General features: G+C 39.8%; 1 protein-coding gene across 1 annotated transcript in view; it reads left to right on the top strand.

Moving 5' to 3' along the window:
* PDE6H (phosphodiesterase 6H) overlaps positions 1 to 21,721 on the top strand; it is a 134,823-nt gene that overhangs the window by 8,592 nt on the left and 104,510 nt on the right. Inside the window, exon 3 of the mRNA XM_081589179.1 lies at positions 7,250 to 7,289. The gene's annotated coding sequence lies outside the window, so the exon portion shown is untranslated. The remainder of the gene's footprint in view (positions 1 to 7,249; positions 7,290 to 21,721) is intronic.

The following is a 21,721-nucleotide window of genomic DNA, read 5'->3' as shown; positions in this document are numbered from 1 at the left end:
TACATGCTGAAGTTCTCTTTAGTGATGCATCAACCAGTTTCTCAACCAGACATGAACGCACCTAATTCTGCCCTTGTCTTAACCAGGGATCACATCTCATCAGTTGAATTAAAAAGATACATTTCATTTAAATAATTTAAAAACATTTAAATACCCTTCGGTGGTCATACATTCTTCATTTAGCCATAATTCATACCTGTTGCTCTTAAATTAGTTTAATCACTTAGGTTATCTGTCTACCTAGATCTTCAGACATTTGCAGCCCTATCTGAATTATTCCACTTTGTGTAAAGAAACCTTAGGCTTTCCAGGTGGTGCTAGTGGTAAAGAACCCACCTGCCAAAGCAGGAAACATAAGAGACGTGGGTTTGATCCCTGGGTTGGGAAGATCCCCTGGAGAAGGAAATGGCCACCCACCCCAGGATTCTTGCCTGGAAAATCCCATGGACAGAGGAACTTGGCAGGCTACATTTCATAGGGTCGCAAAGAGTTGGACGCCACTGAGTGACCGAGCATGCTCGCAAAGAAACGTTAAGAGATGTCACCACACACTAAACATGAGAAAAACCTCAGAGATCTTCAAAATCCTAAATTTTCTGGAATCCGTGAAACAGCCAAGGTCACGAGACAGCCAGGTAAACTGAGTTTCAAACTGTGAGAACCCCTCTGGGGAGAGAGGGGGCCCATGAGTTGCTTCATCTTTGTTAAAGTAGAGCAGAACGAGGCAGCTGTTATGAAAGTGTGTAAAAAATAAACAGCCAACATTTAAACACATCTTTAAGAGTGGGCTGGCAAGACAGTTGAAGAATTTTCTGGGGCTCCAGACTCAAGGGGAAGAGGCACTGACTCAAGCTCTTTTCTAAGCCTCTTCTGGGTGTTCATGAAAAAAACTGGGGACAGGACAAGAGAAATTGCCCCCTTTGGTGATGAAAGCAGGTACAAAGCTTCTCTCTCTCTTTTTTAAACATTTTGCTTTATTTTTAATTGGAGGATAATTACTTTACAATATAATGTTGGTTTCTACCATCCATCAACCTGAATCAGACATAGGTATACATATGTCCCCTCTCTCTTGAACCTCCTTCCCCATCCCCCTCCTCTAGGTTGTCACAAGGCACTAGGTTTGGGTTGCATGCGTCATAGAGCTAATTCCCACTGGCTATGTATTTTACATATGATAATATATATGTTTCAGGCTTCCCTGGTGGCTCAGTGGTTAAGAATCCACCTGCAATGCAGCAGCCACAGGAGATGCAGTTTCGATCACTGGGTCAGGAAGATCCCCTGGAGAAAGGCATAGAAACCCACTCCAGTATTCTTGCCTGGAGAATCCCGTGAACAGAGGAGCCCTGTGGGCTACAGTTCATAGGGCCGCAGAGTTGGACACAACTGAAACGACATAGTACATACGCATAACTTTATTTAAATGTATGTGCTTTGGAGGAAATGGACAGTGTTTTAAGGGTTTGCTGTCTTTGTCTTCTTTTCTCAATAATTGATGTTTATGTAGTATGTTGTTATTATTGTTCTTAAAGGCTTTTTTTTCTACTTGGGAATGTGATTCTGCTGATTTGCCACCTACTGATAAGTTGTGTGCTTTGTGTTTTTAATACTTGGATGATTCTGTGCTGACTCTTCTTTGTCCTGAAAAATTTTGTTTTCTCCTCTTTTAGTGCTATTTTTAGTTTGGTCCACCCACTAGTTTTTATTAATACTAATAAGTCATCTGTAGGTCTATCATTCTTAGAAAATCATATTACCACCCTGATTTAATATGCAGTTCAGATCAAACAAATACTTCAGGAGCATTTTCAGAGTGTAAGCTTCATGAGGGCAGAAATCATATCTTTTCTTCAGTGCTCTATCATTTATACTTGTGATGGTGCCTGTCACTGGATAGGCCCTCAGTGAATTATTATTTTTTTTAATTTTTAAAATATTTTTTATTCTAAAAATGAATTTTCCACAATAATGCAATTAGTTCCCCCAAATGAGCTCATTTATCTGGCTTTTGTACAAAGGACAATTGAAACATTTAAGGCAAGATTCACTTATTCATCTCCATTTTAAGATGGAAAGAAAATAGCAGACTTCAGATACTGGTTTGGAGAAGGCAATGGCACCCCACTCCAGTACTCTTGCCTGGAAAATCCCACGGACAGAGGAGCCCGGTAGGCTGCAGTCCATGGGGTCGCTGCGAGTCAGACACGTCTGAGCGACTTCACTTTCACTTTTCTCTTTCATGCATTGGAGAAGGAAATGGCAACCCACTCCAGTGTTCTTGCCTGGAGAATCCCAGGGACGGGGGAGCCTGGTGGGCTCCCGTCTATGGGGTCGCACAGAGTCGGACACGACTGAAGCGACTTAGCAGTAGCAGCAGATACTGGTTAAAATTAACAAAATATGGTAGAGCTCCTTTTTCTTTTCTTTATTTCTTTTTTGGTGGTTTCCTGTATAAGAGCTTTGCATTGCTGCTGCTGCTACTGCTAAGTCGCTTCAGTCGTGTCTGACTCTGTGCGACCCCATAGACGGCAGCCCACCAGGCTCCGCTGTCCCTGGGTTTCTCCAGGCAAGAACACTGGAGTGGGTTGCCATTTCCTTCTCCAGTGCATGATAGAGAAAAGTGAAAGTGAAGTCGCTCAGTTGTGACCGACTCTCAGCGACCCCATGGACTGCAGCCCACCAGGCTCCTCCGTCCACGGGATTTTCCAGGCAAGAGTACTGGAGTGGGGTGCCATTGCCTTCTCCTTGCATTACTCTGGATATGTTATAGTAAGACACTTTTGTTTCTGACTTTATATGTTGAAAATAATTTTTTGTATGTGTAAATGAATCAACCTATGCTTGAGAGGCTAAGCATTTTCTAATATATTCTCACTTAATCCTCCTGATGATTTGGTAAGTAGGTATTATAGTCCCTTTTTTTACAGGTGAACACATGGAGACTCAGATAGGTAGCATAACTTGCCCAACACAGCTTAGCTAGAGCGAGCAAACAAGATTCAAACCAGGTCTTCTGACTTAGCCAATGAGTACACTAAACTGCACTATATAAGAAAGCTGAAGGTGGCCTTTTAAAATGATAAAATCACCACCATTGTTTATTGAATACTTTCTATAAGCCAAATATTATGCCAAGTACTCTATATGCTTAATCTCATTCCCCCAGTTGCCCTTTTTGGTAATAACATCATTAGTCCAAGTTTACTGAGGATCTGAGGTTTGAAGTAGCTAAAGGAACTTTCAGCCTTCTTCCTAATTTCTGTTATATCTTGATCTCCAGATCCTTTGTTGGGGTCAGGGCAGTGGAGAGATGTTTTGTCCTCACTCCCCTGACTTGAATTTATGACCTCTAGCACTCTGAATCTTATTTTCCTGAAGTGGTGATACAAGTCTGTTTTTTCCCTAACTAGCAGATTTTTCTGTTTGATTCGTGTCCATATGAAAAATGGTGCCTGGTGGCACTTCTCTGAACTTCATAGGGTTTGTCAAGTTCCCAAACCCTGTTGGGCGGAATTTGGAAGTTTCTGACCTAGTCTTGATGAATTCTGGACATGGTTTTAACACCTCTTGGCCAGCCCTGTAATTTTGATGTTTAAGTTCATTTTCTCTTTCAAGTCCTGCATGATCAAAGAACACAGTATTTAAGAGACAGGCAGATGTGGGCTTCAATCCTGATTCTACTTTTATTTTTATGTGGGCAATTTTTTAAAGTATTTATTGAATTTGTTACAATACTGCTTCTGTTTTGGTATTTTGGCCACAAAGCATATGTGATATCAGCTCCCTGACCAGGGATCGAATCAGCACCCTTTGCATTGGAAGGCAAAGTCTTAACTACTGGACCACCAGAGAAGTCCCCCTGATTCTACTTTTTCTGATCTGATGACACTGAGCAAATTACTTTCCCTCTCTGAGTCTTTGCTTACACTTTTGTAAAATTAAGTTAATACTATCTACCTGAATGGTCACTCTTAGGACTGAATGAGCAAAGTTTGTAAAGTGTTTAGGACAGTGCCTATTATATAGGGAGTGTGCAGTGAATGGCAATTATTACTCTAGCTTATATTATTTATGATAACTATTGTTTAGAGGGAGGTTGTCTAGACCCAAATTGATATCTCTGTTGTTCTTAGCACTACAGGTTAATTGTCAGATCAAATCAGTCAAAATCATCTATCTACACAATAATTTTCTGAAGAATGGACCTTGCTTTTCATACCATGTTTTCAGTTGTATTTAATAGATTGACTGCTTAGCAAAGACGTTGAGGAGCTAGATGGGTGGAGGAGGGGCCTTTGGGTTCTTTTAAATTAAAAACATTTTATTTATTTGACTGCTCTAGGTCCTAGTTGCGGCATGCGGGATCTTTGATCTTTCTTGTGGCATGTGGCATTGAACCCAGGCCCCCTGCACTGGGAGTGTGGAATCTTAGCCCCTGGACCACCAGGGAAGCCCCTTAAATTTTAAATTATGTAATTTCTTTAAATTGCAACTGCTCATTTTATTATTGTTCATTCCCCCCCCCTTTTTTTTTAGCAGCCATGAATGTTTTCAGTATTATTATTTTTTTCTTACCGAGAAAAGTATATGTGCAGTTTGCAAATAGATGCTTCATCATTTCAATAAATATTTACTATATTTAATTGTAAAACTGCCAATTGATAGACATCATATCATTGTCCCCATGTAGGGAATAATAAGAATATTTTAACTGAGATACAACATAGGTTTTCTGTACCTGGTATACAGATTCATTGCCTAATTAATAGTTTTTTTCTTTCCTTTAATTTTAAAAATATGCTTTTAGATGTTGTTTCAGGAGGGAAGATCTTTGGGTAAAACCTTAATTGCTGTCAAGGAAAACATAATTTTCCGGCCAACATAATATAACCACACAGTTCAACATTCATGTAAGGTGTATACAAAAGCAGAATTGTACTGTAATGTTGAGAAGGAACGTTTTGGTTAGGCTGGTGCCTCTGGATTTTGACTGTAGTTACATAAACATTGACATTTTGTGACTAATGGCCAGGAAAACAGCTACTCACACCAAAAGTTCAGGGTTGAAGTATTCACTCACTGACCTAGCAGGACAGCTTACCATGATTCTCTCAATGATTTGAATTGTGAGGCAGAAGATTTGGGCAACTAAGCACATGATTTTCTCCACTAGCTCACTTGTATCTGATCTTCCCTAAATTAGAGCCAAGATTTCAGACTATAACTAGGGATACATCTCAGAAGGCAACTGAGGATGGAAAAAATGATACATGGACTTCCATGTGTCAAGGTACACAAGACCGCAGATTATTTCCCAATGGGAGATTTTTGACTAGGGTTAAAGGGGTTGACACAGGGTCACACTTTACCAAGATGTAAGGGGTGGGGGAGTAAGGAAGTGCAAACAAAAGGGAAATGAGAGGCACTAAAGAAAGCAAAACTATTTTAGGATTTTACTTCTCTCTTTTTAAAAAAATTTTCTTGGCCGTGTGACACATGGGATCTTAGTTCCCTGACCAGGGATCGAACCCATGCCCTTTGCTTTGGAAGTGCAGAGTCTTAACCACTGGACCACCAGGAAGGTCCCCAGGAGTGTACCTTGAGTGGCCCTTTGTGTGCTGAAGAGTCTTTTGTTCTCAGATTTAGAAGTATGGAAATTATTAGAATCAGTATATTTTCATAATTTTGTGTATAGTGTAAAGAAAACTCCCATTTTAAAGAGTGGAGCTAGAAATTTTTTAAAAAAGGAAGTAATTTAGATCTCCTAAAAAGTAGCTGACTAAAGTATATTTTTACAAGTTCTATATAGAGACGTATGCAACAGTGTACATAAAAATATCTAACCTGGGTCAAGAATTCTTTTTATGCATGCTTTCCCACTCATATACTAAATTTTCAGTCAGCGGTTTAAAATTTTCATTATCCAATGTGATCCTAATAATAGGACATAAAGTAGATAGAATAGATGTTGTTTTTTCTGAGTGTGGGTCAAACTAAGCTACCTAGTTAAGTTACACATGACTAGTATATGTGAGGACTAGGCACAAGACTCACATCTACTATGTACACGCCCAGATTCATTTCTACTAAATGGCATGAACCATAGCAAAATAAAATGTGCAATACATGCTTTTATTAGTTTAATTACCTTTAAGATTATGAGACATGAGATGCTTAGAGAATAATAGGAATTCTTTCCTTCCTCGTCAAACTCTATCAAACTGTCACCTGCATTTGATCACATTTAATTCACAACTCAGGGTAAGGTTATAATGAGACCTAAAGAATTAAATCAGTCATCTGAAAAATAAAATGCAAGCGCCTCACAGTTATGTTTGTCTGTGCATATTAATAAAGTCGAGAGGTCAATGCCAAATCAAGATACAGTGTCAGTTACTTAATTTTATTTCGCTGATTATTTACCAGTCTAACAGCTCAATTATAATCATCTCCTTTTCTGCCTAACTTCACCTGCTCATTCAGTCTGTTCTGGAGTTTCTTACTTAAAAATTATGAAATATTAAGGTTTGAAACTTCCTCTGGTCTAGGTAACAATCCACCCTCCAAATCTCCTTTTGTTTGTCCCTGTCAAGCAATGTTAACGAGGAATGAAGAATCTATGAGCTCAGTTGTGTCCAACTCTTTGCTACCTCATGGGCTGTAGCCCACCAGGCTCCCCTGTCCATGAGATTTCTCAGGCAAGAATACTGGAGTGGGTTGCCATTTCCTCCTCCAGGGGATCTTCCCAGCCCAGGAATCAAAGCTGTGTCTCTCATATCTCCTGCACTGACAGGAGGATTCTTTACCACTGAGTCACCTAGGAAGCCCCATGTTTAAATATCTCCCATGATGAGAAGCTCACACCATAGCCTTTTCCAAATTTGAACTTGCTCCTTAAATTTGCATTTTTTGAAAAAAATTTTCTCTGAACATTGGTCATATAGCTTGAAGTTTCTTTTTCCTCATGTTTATTCTCCTCTAGACATAGTGCTCCTAATTTCCAGAGCTCATCTCTGGGCTGTAAAATAGAACCATATAACAATCCAGGATAAAGACAGTCATTGGAAATGTTGTATTTTCTTTTGATAGCCCAATTTGGTTTCAGTTTTGAGACTATTCTTTTTTTTTTAATTTTTATTGGAGTATAGTTGCTTTACAATGTTATATTAGTTTCTCCTGCACAGAAAAGTGAATCAGCTATACATATACGCATATCTCTTCATTTTTGGATTTCCTTCCTATTTAGGTCACCACGGAGCCTCGAGTAGAGTTCCCTGTGCTTTACAGTAAGTTCTTATTAGTTATCTATTTTATACCAGTATCAATAGTGTATATATGTCAATCCCAAGTTCCTAATTCATCCCACCCACCCCTCTTTCCTCTTGGTATTTATGTTTATTCTCTCTGTGTCTCTATTTCTGCTTTGTAAAGAAGATCATAAGATCATCCGTATCAATTTAAGGGGAATATGTATCTGAGTTTTCTGAAGGGGATTGATGGGCTACTTGAGATTATGATGTGAGGAGAGGTCAAACAAAGGAGGGGATCTTCTAATTTAGGCAGTCTTTGGTTCCAGTGACTAGGATAGAAGAAGACACGAAGAGGGATACTGAAAATAAATCCCAGCTAAGCTTAAAGAGGTACAGAGAGGTACAAAATTTCTTGGAAACCTAGAGGCTTATAAATATGGACACTGAAAAAACTGTAGTGTATGTAAGGGCTAATCCTAGAGCTTGAGTATTTAAATACCTAGTTATCCATTAAGATCTTATTTAGCCTCTGCAAGTAATACCTGCTTGTCTTTAATATGAAAGTGATAAATCATGTGATTGTTTAAAATTCTAAGGTATGTGTACACCATGCGGGCACAAACCTGAATGATGACTTTGAAGCTTTCTAATGGCAGCATTTAGAACCCCAGTTCAGCTTGTGGAAAACCATGGACGTATTTTGGTTTGGCTCCAAGCCTTCTTTTCATCCTCTAGGTTACTGAGTGCAAAGGAAAAAAAAAAAAGAACACTGTATATACTTTTGAAGCACAGGTTTATTTTCTCCTCTTGCAAAACTGACATTGAATTATTTGATTTTTGTCCAAGGGATTTAGCTTGTTGTATGACAGGAGACTGATTATCCTGAAAAATGCTTTTTACATTGACTTTAAACATGTGACTCTGTGATTCTCAAGGAAGTCTTATCAGAAACCGAGAGATGACTTCAAAGGAGCTTTTCCTTCTCGACACTTTTTCTAGTGTTAGGGCTGGGCCTTCGCTCTCTTTTTAAAATTATATTAATTTATTTATTAGGCTGTGCTGGGTCTTAGTTGAGGTGTGTAGGATCTAGTTCCTAGATCCTAGACCAGGGATTGAACTTGGGCTTTCTGCATTGAGATCTTGGAGTCTTAGCCATGGGACCACCAGGGAAGTCCCTGGGCCTTCTCTTCTCTATGCTGTTGCAAGTTTGGTCAGTTTACACTCATTGCCTAATCTTACTTTTGCTTTTGCAAAGACCCCCAAAGCTTCTTACCAGTGGTAAGGAGATATCTAGGTATTGAAAACTGAGGTTCACTGCTGGTTTTGCTTTATGCTACAGGTGACTTTGTAAGTAAGTGTATGTGTTAGCTGCTGAGTCATGTCTGACTCTTTGCAACCCAGTGGACTGTAGCCCACCAGGCTCCTCTGTCCATGGAATTCTCCAGGCAAGAATACTAGAATGGGTAGCCATTCCCTTCTCCAAGGGATCTTCCAGACTCAGGGATCGAACCTGGGTCTCCTGCATTGCAGGCAGACTCTTTACTGTCTGAGCCATCAACTTTCAGTTCATTTCAGTTCAGTTGCTCAGTCGTGTCCGACTCTTTGCGACCCCATGAACTGCAGCACGCTAGGCCTCCCTGTCCATCACCAACTCCCGGAGTCCACACACACCCATGTCCATCGAGCCGGTGATGCCATCCAGCCATCTCATCCTCTGTCGTCCCCTTCTCCTCCCGCCCTCAATCTTTCCCAGCATCAGGGTCTTTTCCAATGAGTTAGCTCTTCGCATGAGGTGGCCAAAGTATTGGAGTTTCAGCTTCAACATCAGTCCTTCCAATGAACACCCAGGACTGATCTCCTTTAGGATGGACTGGTCGGATCTCCTTGCAGTTCAAGGAACTCTCAAGAGTCTTCTCCAACACCACATTTCAAAAGCATCAATTCTTTCATGCTCAGCTTTCTTTATAGTCCAGCTCTCACATCCATACATGACCACTGGAAAAACCATATCCTTGACTAGATGGACCTTTGTTGGCAAAGTAATGTCTCTGCTTTTTAATATGCTGTCTAGGTAGGTCATAACTTTCCTTCCAAGGAGTAAGAGTCTTTTAATTTCATGGCTGCAATCACCATCTACAGTGATTTTGGAGTCCAGAAAAATAAAGTCAGCCACTGTTTCCACTGTTTCCTCATCTATTTGCCATGAAGTGATGGGACCAGATACCATGATTTTAGTTTTCTGAGTGTTGAGCTTTAAGCCAACTATTTCACTCTCCTCTTTCACTTTCATCAAGAGGCTCTTTAGTTCTTCTTCACTTTCTGCCATATGAGTGGTGTCATCTGCATATCTGAGGTTATTGAGCCTTCAACTTTAACCTACCAAATTTTTAGTTTTCGTACCTCTTGATTATGGATTATAATTCCTGCTTTGCCTACAACTCATAGACACTGTTAGTAGCAGTAGAAATAATGTATGTATGTGAAAGCATTTAAAATAAATACATTTATGAAAATGGAAAATTAGTATCATACAACCAGGACTCCTAGGGCAGAAGTAAGGGCAGAGCTTGTATGGAGAAGATCTTGAATTGGGCTTGCCCTGAGATTGCTTCTCCTTTTTCTTTCAATACATGCACACTCACACTCACACACAGATGTGCATGTGTATAAATACAGTCTTGATTCTAGGTCTGCATTCATAGCTGACATTCTAGATGTGAGTCCAAGTATGCTTCTCCTTCAAACCAATCCTGACTTCTTTATAGATACTGGGGAAATGCTGGTGATCCAGAAACTAGTAGTTCCCAGGAGTCCAAAAAATTTTCAGCTTCCCTTTTATCTAGAGAACCCCTCAGAGACCCAGTTGGGCTGGGCCTCGTTTTCCTTTACTCTCAGTTTACAGCGTGAGAAATTGCCTTGCTGTTCAGCTGGCAAAGCAGAGCTTTTACTTGTCAGTACACTAGATTGTTACTCAATCATATGATTTAAGAGGTGCTCTGGGAATCATACCCCAAAGCACCTTGTTCAGGAGCTTGTCTTTCTGCCTTTAAGGACACTGTTTGAGACTAATTTTTGTCTTTGTGTCAACATAGTCCTCTCCAAACCCTATTTTTAAAATGAAGACATCTCTTTGGAGGGACAAAGGTTAACTTGTTTTGGCCAGTAGTGGGGAGGGAGTAGATAGAAAAAGAAAAGCTGAAAAGGAAAAGTGTGGATGCCTGAGACAATATTTTCCTTCTTTGTCACAATTCTGTCTCAGGTTGACCTGGTCTCAGGTCATCCTATGCAAAACACATGTTAGTAAACACTAAACATGGACTTAAAGCTCTGGGCTGGGAGGAGTGAGTAAGGCCTGGCCTGGAAAATCTTCTAAATTACCCTTCATTCAGAAGATTTCATTTGACACATTGTCAACTGTTAACGGACTTTATTTCCTGGTCTCTTGGTCAGGGTAACTGGGTTTACACTGGATTGTATATCAGCTAATTATGTAGCACCTGAAGACTCAGTTAGGCATTTTGAATGACAAGGGAACAAAACAGACAGAATCAAATGACCGAACACAGAGAGCCTGTGTAATTAGCTTATTGGCTCCCTAAATCTTCATTGGGATCTCGAAAATCACAAGCTAGCCTAATGGGAATACATATGTTACAATGAGGGCTTCCCAGGTAGCACAGTTGTAAGGAATCTGCCTGCCAATGCAGGAGACATGAGTTTGATCCCAGGGTCAGGAAGATCCCTTGGAGGAGGAAATGTCAACCCACTCCAGTATTCTTGCCTGGGAAATCCCATGGACAGAGGAACTTGGTGGGCTACAAGTCCGTGGGGGTCACAGAGTCATACACGACTGAATGACTGAGCACACACCCACACACATGCCACAATGAGTGACACAATTAACTTTGAAGTGAATTTTACTGCCCAGCACTGTTTCCTCATGTTACCTCCCCAGACCTTTCCTCACCCTACCTCCTTTGGTTCTTTCCTGCTAATGAATCTGTTGCTAATCTCCATTGATCAACACATTTTATTCAAAAACATGGAGCAAGACATACTTATCAAATATTCGGATGTGTCAAATCTCCGAGAAAGAGGTAACAAAATAAATAACAAAAGTATCTCCATTATTGAATGAACAAGATGACATTTTATTTTTATTTTTTAAAATATTATTTCTATGTTTATTTGGCTGTGCCGGGTCTTAGTTGTAGCACTCAGGATCTTCTTTGGGATATGCAGGATCTTTAGTTGCAGTGTGTGGGGTCTAGTTCCCTGACCAAGCATTGAACCCAGGCCCCCCGCATTGAGAGCACGGAGTTTTAGCCACTGGACCACCAGGGAAGTCGCAAGATGACATTTTAAAAGAGATAAAATATACTTTGCATTTAGATTATAAAATGTGCTGGCAAAGACAGGATGAGAGAAGGTGTGACTTGCTAGGAATTTATGTTAAAAAAAAAACCTGAAGGGCTTCCCTAGTGACTCAGTGGTAAAGAATACACCTGCCAATGCAGGAGACACAGGTTGGATCCCTGATCCAGGAAGATCCCACATACTTTGGAGCAACTAAGCCTGTGTGCCACAACTATTGAACCTGTGCTCTAGAGCCCATGTGCCGCAACAAGAAAAGCCACCGCAATGAGAAGGCTGCACAGCACAACTAGAAAGTTGCCCCTGCTCACAGCAACTAGAGAAAAGCCCAAGCAGCAGTGAAAACCCAGCACAGCCACAAATAAATAAATAAAGATTAAAAATAATACCTGAAGATTTTAACAGGCCATGAGAAGCAGCCTTGAGAGAAGCAATGGCAGGTTTAGACAGCCCAGAGATGAACAAGTTTTGGGTTATGAGCAGTCACAGTTAGTTGCACCCTGAGACCATCAGACAACTTGCTGTGCTTCACATTGGGTCTTATAGAACTGACACCCATAAGCTAGAATCTATTCAGGAAAAGAGGCACTGATGGAGGAGGCAGTGACATAAGCCAGATGGTGAAGTAGAAGGTCCTGGGCCCTATTTCTTCCTACAAAATCACCAATTCAGCAACAATTCACAGACAAACTGTCTTTGTGAGAAAACCAGGATTTCTGAATTCTTCTACTCAGAAGGCTCCTACACCCTGGGCAAGCACAAAACCAGGCTCACTGGAATTTATATGAAGGCTTGGGACACTCTCATACCAGGGTCCCTGCCCCCAGCCCAGCCATAAAATTTAGAAGAAACCTTTGAGCTCCCAGCTCCTCCCAAGAGAGGGAAGTCATTGTCCTGTACATTCAGCATCCCAGCTTTTCTAAGAGCAGTTACCCAGAAGACTGGCTTCTTCTGCCTGGTTAGACTTGGAACTCTGACGGGTCTCTCACGGTCTAGCCACCTAAGGGAGATAAAAATGGCAGCCTGAGGTGGTATAGCTGATGGAGCTGGTGGAGCTGGTGAAGCACTGGATCCTCCTCTCTGCTCAACATGGAGTGAATCGGATGAAAAAAATCTGAGCTCTCAGCTGTACCCTGAGGAGGGAAGAAGTTGATCCATGTGTCCAGTATTCCAACTTTTCTAGGGCTTCCCACGGAACTAGCTTGTACCAGTCTTGTCAGTCTTGGAGGACTGATGGGTTTGGCACAGTCTGGTTGTCTGGGGAAGAATGGAGATGGTGGTTTGGGCACATAGATGCACCATAGATCCTCTCCCTGGCTTAGCAGAGAATAAACAGATGAAAAATTTCTCAGCTCTCAGCTTCCCCTAGGGAGGACAAGAATGGATACTTTCACCCAGTACCCCAACTTCTCTGGAGCTACCCAGGGAGCTGGCATGTATCAACTCTTCCACCCAAGGCACATGTTGTCTGTATAGGGACACTTCCATATAAGAAGCCCCCTTCACGATCTCAATAGGTAACGGTTTCACCTAAATTCATAGAAGCAGAGAAAGTTAAGTATAATAGAAAGGCAGAAGAATTGCTCTCAATTGAAAGAGCAAGAGAAAACACCTGAAAAAATAATGAAACAAAAATAAACGGTTTACCAGATAAAGCATTTAAAGCATTGGTAATAGGAATGTTAATTAAATTAAAAAAAGAATTGATGAAAACAGTGAACATCTTAACAAGGAACTGGAAAATATAAAAAAGATCCAATCAGAAACAAAGAGTTCAATAACTGAAATAAAAAAAAAACACTAGGAAAAAAGATGAATAGCAGTGGTACAGAAGAATGCATAAGTGATCTGGAAGATAGAATAATAGAAATCACCCAATCAAAACAGCCAAAAGAAAAATCAGTTTAAAAAGTGGAAACATTTTAAGAAGTCTCTGAGATAACATTAAACATACCAACATTTGCAATATAGGGACACCAGAAGGAAGAGAGAGAGAGAGGATCAAAAATCTATTTGAGGGCATCGTGGCTGAACACTTTCCAAACCTGAGAAAGGAAACAGAAATTCAAATATAGGAAGCACAAAGGGGCCCAAACATGATGAACCCAAACAGACCCACACTAACACATATCATAATGAAAATGGCAAAACTTAAATATAAATAGAGAATTATAAAGGCAAACAGAGGAAAAGAGTCATATATAAGAGAATCCTCATAAGGTTATCAGCGGATTTTTCTGCAGAAACTTTGAGACCAAAAGAGAGAAGCATGATCTGTTGAAAATGCTGAAGGGAAAAACAACAACTTAGGATAATCTACACAACAAGGGAATGCTTATACTCTGTTGCATGTGTGCATTTACTTGAGTCGTGTCTGAGTCTTTGTGACCCTATGGACAGTAGCCCACCAGCAGGCTCCTCGGTCTTTGGGATTCTCCAGGCAAGAATACTGGAGTGGGTTACCATTTCCTACTCCAGGGGATTCTTCCCAGCCCAGGAATCGAACCCCAGTCACTTACATCTCCTGTATTGACGGGCAGGTTCTTTACCAGTAGCGTCACCTTGATGGAAATGTAAATTGATGGAGCCACTGTGGAAAATAGTAGGGAGATTCCTTAAAAAACTAAAAATAGAAATACCATATGATCCAGCAGTTCCACTCCTGGGTAAATGTCCAAAGAAAGCAAAAATATTAACTCAAAAAGGTACATGCACCCCAATGCTCATAGCAACATTATTTACAATAGCCAAGACACGGAAGCAAACCAAGTGTCCATCAACAGATGAATGGAAAGAAGACACACACACACACACACACACACACACACACACACACTGAAATACTATTCAACCATAAAAAGAATGAAATTCTGCCATTTTCAAAAACATGGATGGATGTAGAAAAATATTATGGTTAGTGAAATAAGTCAGAGAGGAAATGACAGTATATGATGTCACTTATACGTGGAATCTAAAACAAATGTATCTAGCCAAACAGAAACAGACTCGCAGGTATAGGAAAAAAGATAGTAGTTACCAATGGGAAGAGGGAAGAGGGGGCAAGACAGGGATACAGGATTAAGAGATCTGAACTACTATGCATAAAATAGGTAGGCAACAAGGATACATTGTATAACAGTTGGAAATATAGCCATTATTTTGTAATCATTTTCAGTTCAGTTCAGTTCAGTTGCTCAGTCGTGTCCGACTCTCTGCGACCCCATAAATCGCAGCACGCCAGGCCTCCCTGTCCATCACCAACTCCTGGAGTACACCCAAACCCATGTCCATCGAGTCAGTGATGCCATCCAACCATCTCATCCTCTCTCGTCCCCTTCTCCTTCTGCCCCCAATCCTTCCCAGCATTAGAATCTTTTCCAATGAGTCAACTCTTCGCATCAGGTGGCTAAAGTATTGAAGTTTCAGCTTCAACATCAGTCCTTCCAATGAACACGCAGGGCTGATCTTCTTTAGAATGGACTGGTTGGGTCTCCTTGCAGTCCAAGGGACTCTCAAGAGTCTTCTCCAACACCACAGTTCAAAAGTGTCAATTCTTCAGCGCTCAGCTTTCTTCACAGTCCAACTCTCACATCCATACATGACCGCTGGAAAAACCATGGCCTTGACTAGATGGACCTTTGTTGGCAAAGTAATGTCTCTGCTTTTAAATATGCTATCTAGGTTGGCCATAACCTTCCTTCCAAGGAGTAAGTGTCTTTTAATTTCATGGCTGCAATCACCATCAGCAGTGATTTTGGAGCCCCCCAAAATAAAGTCTGACACTATTTCCACTGTTTCCCCATCTATTTCCCATGAAGTGATAGGACCAGGTGCCATGATCTTAGTTTTCTGAACATTGAGCTTTAAGCCAACTTTTTCACTCTCCTGTTTCACTTTCATCAAGAGGCTCTTTAGTTCTTCTTCACTTTCTGCCATAAGGGTGGTGTCATCTGCATATCTGAGGTTATTGATATTTCTCCCGGCAATCTTGATTCCAGCTTGTGTTTCTTCCAGCCCAGCGTTCCTCATGATGTACTCTGCATATAAGTTAAATAAGCAGAGTGACAATATACAGCCTTGACGTACTCCTTTTCCTACTTGGAACCAGTCTGTTGTCCCATGTCCAGTTCTAACTGTTGCTTCCTGACCTGCATACAGGTTTCTCAAGAGACAGGTCAGATGGTCTGGTATTCCCATCTCTTGAAGAATTTTCCACAGTTTATTGTGATCCACACAGTCAAAGGCTTTGGCATAGTCAATAAAGCAGAAATAGATGTTTTTCTGGAACTCTCTTGCTTTTTCGATGATCCAGCGGATATCGGCAATTTGATCTCTGGTTCCTCTGCCTTTTCTAAAACCAGCTTGAACATCTGGAAGTTCACGGTTCACGTGTTGCTGAAGCCTGGCTTGGAGAATTTTGTAATCATTTTAATAGAGTACAATTTACAAAAACATTGAATCACTATGTTGTATACCTGGGTGAGTGAGCACTTAGTCACTCAGTTGTGTCTGACTCTTTGCAACCCCTACTGTAGTGCATGAGGCTCCTCTGTCTGTGAGATTTCCTGGCAAGAATACCGTAAGTGGGTTGCAATTTCCTCCTCCAGGGGAACTTCCTGACCCAGGGATCGACCCCACATCTTCAGTGTCTACTGCATTGCAGGAGATTTTTTACTGCTGAGCCATGAAGGAAGCCTTTTTACTCCTGAAACTAATACAATATTGTAAGTCAACTATACTTCAAAAATCACATAATCATCTCAATAGATGTAGAAAAAGTATTTTACAAAATCCAACACCTTTCTATGATAAAAACTTTGAACAAATAAGGAATAGAAGGACTATACCTCAACATAATAAAGGCCATATATGACAATCCCAAAACTAATTTTAAGTTCAATGGTGAAAAGCTGAAATCTTTTCTTCTAACATCAGAAACAAGACAAGAATGCCCACTCCCACCACTTCTCTTCAATATATTACTGGACATCCTAAGCAGAGCAATTAAGTTGAACAAAGAAATAAAAGGAAGGTAATTCCACTTACAATAGCACTAAAAAGAATGAAATATTTAGGAATAAACTTAAAGTAAAAGACTTGTACACTGAAAACTACAAAACATTGATGAAAGAAATTAAGAAGACACAAATGGAAAGTCATCCTATGTTCATGGTGAAAAATTAGTATTATTCAAAAGGCCATAGTAGCCAAAGCAATCTATAGGTTCAAAGCAATTCTTATCAAATTATAAATGACATTTCATACAGAAACAGAAAAAACTACTCTAAAATTCATGAGGAACCACAAATGATCATGAATAGCTAAATGAACTCCATGAAGAACAAAATTGGAAGCATCACATGTCTTGATTTCAAAATATACTGCATAGTTACAGAAATCAAGATAGTATGGTAATGGTAAAAAGTCATATTTGTAGATGAGTGGAACAGACTAGAGAGCCCAGAAATAAATCTGTGAACATGTGGTCAAGCAATATTTAATAAGGGTGCCAAAGATGCACAATGGAAAAAAGAATTGTCTCTGCAACAAATCGTGTTTGGGGAACTAGATATCCATATAGAGAAGAATGAAATTGGACCCATACGTTATACTATATACAAAAATCAATTCAAAATGGGTTCAAGACTTAAACTTAAAAGACTTAAAATCATAAAACTTTCAGGAGAAAACTCTTTATGATATTGGTCTTGGCAATGATTTCATGGATAAGACACCAAAACATAGGTATCTGAAACAAAAATAGACAATTATGACCACACCAAGCTAAAAAATTTCTGTACAATAAAAGAAAACTCAACAGAGTGAAAGGTTACCTAGCGAATGGGAGAAAATATTCATAACTCATGTATCTGATAAGAGATTAATTTTCACAATATATAAGGAATACTTAGAACTCAGTAGCAAATAAATAAATAACCTGATATTTTTTGAAAAATGGGCAAACGTCTTAAATAGATATTTCTCCAAAGAAGACATACATATGACCAACAGATAAATGAAAAGATACTGACACTAATCATCCAGGAAATGCAAATTAAAAGCACACAGAGCTATCACCTCACAACCGTCAGGATAGTAATGATCACAAAGATAAGAGATAAGTGTTGGTGAGGTTAAGGAGAAACTGAAATTCTTGCATACTGCTGGTGGAATGCAAAATAGTGCAGCCATTATAAAAAACAGTATACCAGCTCCTTAAAAAATTAAATATAGAACTATCATATGATCTAGCAATCCCACTTCTAGATCCAAAAGAATGAAATCAGAATATTGAAGAGATAACTGTATTCCCATGTTCATCGAGACGCTATTCACAATAGCCAGGATGTAGAAATAAGCAAGATGTCCACTGACAGGTGAGTGGGTAAAGAAAATGTACACAATGGAATATTATTCAACCTTAAAAGAGAAGGAAATTCTACAGTGCTCAGCAACAGGAATGAGTCTTTCAACACTATGCTTAGTGAAATAAGCCAGTCCCAGAAAGAAAAATACTGCATTATTCCACTTATATGTGGTATCTGAGATAATGAAATTTGTAGAGTTGAAGAGTTGTTGGTGATTGTCAGAGGTTTGATGGTGAGATGAAGAGTTACAATCAAGGGGCATAAAGTTACAGTTATGCAAGATAAATAAGCTCTAGAGATCTGCTGTACAACATTGTACATATAGTCAACAATGCTATTGTGCTGAACACTTAAAACAGTTAAGATGGTGGATACGGTATTAAATTGCTTACCATGATAAAATAACATAATATAGAATAAAGTATATAGCTGTCTTAGAATCATGGCAAATGGAACATGTAGCATTGGGTCATTTTTTGCATTGAAGTGAAAAGAAAACTTTGCTTGGTAAATGAAATAGACCCTTATTCCTAAGCTCCTGGTTGTGATGTCCTTCTCAGGCTGTGGCTGACTTACAAGGTTAGCATGCTTATGAAAAAAATGCATTTGTTTTACCCCTAAGTGAAGCTTTGTTTGTGTTTGCTAAAAAGTTTTAAAAAAGAAGAAAGGGAAAAAAAGATTCAGGAGAGTGTGAAGGTGTCTGAGCAAGGTATCAAATGTGGAAGTTCTAAAAAAAAGAGAGAAATGAAGCAGTGGACTATATCCCTTCTGTTTTATTCTAGAGAGAAGCATTAATGCCAAAATGTTAAAAGTGATTCAGATAAGTTTCTATCCTAACATTTAGTTATCCAAAAGTGAACTAATACGTCACATGACCTAGAGAATTTCATAACACTAGAGTTTTAAGTGCAGATTGCACTTACTGTTACTGTATGGCATATTGAATGGCATAGAGCAGGTACATGATAACTATTTAAGTGTTAAATTCATACTGGCCACGCTATTGAGGGAAAGAGTGAGAGGTTGGGCCTAACTAATTCTAAAATAGGTTGTGCAGGATGTTGATCAATGCCCTTTGAAAAGAATGGTCTATTGTCAAATTATCTTGTGAACCCCTCAGATTCCTTTATTGATGGACCGCAGAGAAGGCTTCATATATTAAATGATCTCTCTCTCCATGTATGCACACATATGTCTCAAAAACAGAATATATAAAAACAGTAGAACTTATTTGAGCATAAAACAACTTTTGGCAGGATTTTGATGGCAATATTCTTCCTTAGAACAGATGCTTGGGAAACTGGTCTAAATTTGCTCTATTTTTAATTCAAATTTCCATTCCATTTTTGTTTTCAAAGAGATGGGTGCTATTTGTTCATATGCTTCAACTAAACTTTCTAGTTTTAGCCACCTTTTCCTGTGGCTATAAAATACTGTGGCTATTTTATAGACTTGCACTTGTCAGTTTAGTGAAAAATTTATCTCCCCTTCCTCAGTTCTAAATATCTTCTTTGGTATACTCTCAAGTTTGAGGACTAACTCACTGATATGATTGAGCACTTTTGATTTTCTTTGAGTACTTTTATAATACAGAATTATTATCTTTTAGAAGCATTTCCAAGACTCTTTGTAAGAAGGAAAATTCTCTCTCAGGATGTTTAAACACATGCATCCAAATGTATGCAGTTAATTTTCCTACTTTATTACAGGTTTGTTGTCAAAAGGAGTGGTCATTATCCTTAGATGAAATGGGTAGGGACAAATTTTGTATATTGCTTTATCCAAAGGAAAGGAATCAGAGTGTTTCTAGGCAAACACCATAAAAATCTCCTGTATTAAACAGAGAAAAGGGCGCATTTCTTGAACAGTAGTTTCAAAGCTTAACCTCATGTTTTAACAACCCCAGATGACTTATGTTTCTGGCTTTCATGTTTGTTGGTTAGCTTTCAATGCCTGAATTCACAGAAATGAGAGATGGAAAAAACCCCCAACAGGTCACCCAGTTTATTTCTCTAAAGAAATTAACAGATGAATCTCAATGTAGTCTCACAATATAGTCTGATGTGTGGTGGGGAGCTACATTTTAAATTCAGAAAAATTGAGGTCAATGTAAATCCTAGGATGAATTTAGATCGCACCAAAAGCTTTCCATATCCTACCTCTGCTTTATATATATATGTGTGTGTGTGTGTGTGTGTGTGTGTACATATATTCATAAACTGACCAACTGAGCCATGACACATTCTGACTCTTTAACATTGAAGTAGCAGGAGAAGAGAAGAAAGAAGTGGGACTACCCTGGTGGTGCAATGGATAAGAATCCACCTGCCAATGCAGGACACACAGGTTCTTTTTTCTTTTTTACGGTGATGGTTATTTAGTTGCTAAGTCGTGTCTGACTCTTTGTGACCCCCTGGACTGTAGCTCACCAGGCTCCTCTGTCCATGGGATTTCCCAGGCAAGAATACTGGAGTGGGTTGCCATTTCCTTCTCCAAGGGATTTTCCTGACTATGTATGTTTTATTTTTGGCTGTGCTGGGTCTTCGTTGCTGCACAGGCTTTTCTCTGGTTGCAGAGAATGGGGGCTACTATCAGGTTGTGATGCTAAGGCTTCTCATCACGGTGGCTCCTCTTGTTGTGGAGCAGGGGCTCTCGTAGTTGTGGCTCCCCAGCTCTAGAGCATGGGCTCGATAGTCGTGGCTGTGGCGCAGGTGCTTAATTGCTCCATGGCCTGTAGGATCTTCCTTAATCAGGGATGAAACCCATGTGTCCTGCATTGGCAGGTGGATTCTTTGCCACTGAGCCACCAGGAAAACCCCAGGGACACAAATTTGATCCCTGCTCCAGGAAGATTCCACATGCCACAACTACTGAGCCCACAGGCTACAGCTACTGAAGCTCACCTACTCTAAGGCCTGCTCTAGGAGCAGCAGGAGCTTGAGTAGGACTCTTTCAACGTCCGTGGTGAAATTGTTCTCTCTATATGAACCAGGATTTCCAGGCTTACAGATATTAGAATTTTAAGGAAGAAAACAAATTCCTCATGTGGGTTAAAAAATATAATAAAGCCACTTTTGCTTTTATACCTTAGTTCTCAGATCCATGTATTCTTCCTATTGGAGACCCACCAGTATAAAATGCTTGGTGGTTCAGGGTGTATAACACATTCCGGATACAAGTGCCCCATTCTTTTAGGAAAAGCAGAGTAGATTAATATATTCATTCTGAATTAACTTCAATTGTCAGGAATTTTTACTGGGGAAGAGGGGGCATGGAAGAAGGCGATAGTCAGAGAGATAACAATGTCTGGGTTTCAGAGAAGGGCCATCTGGGATGAAATTTGACCCTACTTCACAAGTGAAAATTCAGAGGCAATCTAGGCAATGTTTCAGAATTTCAAATCAAAATGAGCTTGAGGTAGAATTTACTCTCATTTGAACTTCCTTGGCACCCCAGTGATAAAGAATCCACCTGCCAATGCAGGGGACATGGTTTCACCCCTGGTCTAGGGAGATCCCACATGCTACAGAGTAACTAAGCCTGTGGGCCACAACTACTGAGCCTGAGCAAACCCATGAACCACAGCAAAGAGTAGCCCCTGCTCTCCACAAGTAGAGAAAGACCGTGTGCTGCATCCAATGACAACCCAGCACTGCCAAAAATAAGTAATACATACATTAAAAACAACAACAACAACAAAAAAGTTACTGAAAGCTTTCAGCAAGT

Source organism: Giraffa tippelskirchi, chromosome 4, assembly GCF_054371585.1.
Source record: "Giraffa tippelskirchi isolate mGirTip1 chromosome 4, T2T-mGirTip1v1.2.pri, whole genome shotgun sequence".
In the NCBI taxonomy this organism is placed as follows: domain Eukaryota; kingdom Metazoa; phylum Chordata; class Mammalia; order Artiodactyla; family Giraffidae; genus Giraffa; species Giraffa tippelskirchi.
Note: the sequence above shows the minus strand (reverse complement) of the source record. Positions and strands in the feature narration are given on the sequence as shown.